This window comes from Fukomys damarensis, unplaced genomic scaffold (assembly GCF_012274545.1).
Source record: "Fukomys damarensis isolate Sample0158 unplaced genomic scaffold, DMR_v1.0_HiC HiC_scaffold_12, whole genome shotgun sequence".
Classification (NCBI taxonomy): Eukaryota; Metazoa; Chordata; class Mammalia; order Rodentia; family Bathyergidae; genus Fukomys; species Fukomys damarensis.
The window spans coordinates 57397600-57397982 of NW_022900924.1; the positions used below are offsets into that span (position 1 = coordinate 57397600).

General features: G+C 67.6%; 1 protein-coding gene across 1 annotated transcript in view; it reads left to right on the plus strand.

Moving 5' to 3' along the window:
* Positions 1 to 204: 204 nt before the first annotated feature.
* The window catches only part of Higd1a (HIG1 hypoxia inducible domain family member 1A), a 9272-nt gene continuing 9093 nt past the window's right edge, over positions 205 to 383 (plus strand). The window contains exon 1 of the mRNA XM_010624466.3: positions 205 to 302. The gene's annotated coding sequence lies outside the window, so the exon portion shown is untranslated. The remainder of the gene's footprint in view (positions 303 to 383) is intronic.

The following is a 383-nucleotide window of genomic DNA, read 5'->3' on the forward strand; positions in this document are numbered from 1 at the left end:
CCCCGCCAACTTCAAAACACCTGAGGAGAACCTGGCTACGTAGCTCTCACGTCCCGCACGATCCGAACGTGGGAGCCCCGACGCAGAGCCCCGCCCACCAGCGGTGCCCAGCCAATCCGAGACCCGTTCCGGACCGCCCCACCCAACAGCACTCGCATGGGCTAGGCGTCCGCCCACATGCCGGCTGCTGACTTCTGATTGGCTACCATAGGGCTGTGGGCGGGACGTCGAGAAGCCGGTTGGCCACTGCGTGCGGGCTGAGGCCAGAAGCCGGTGGAGTGTGAGAGGGTCCGTGGTTTTCGGTGAGTGAGGCGCGAGGGGCATTGTGATCCGGGCGCGGCCGCGGCGGGGAGTAGCCGGGATCGGAGGGTCCTGAGCAGGGA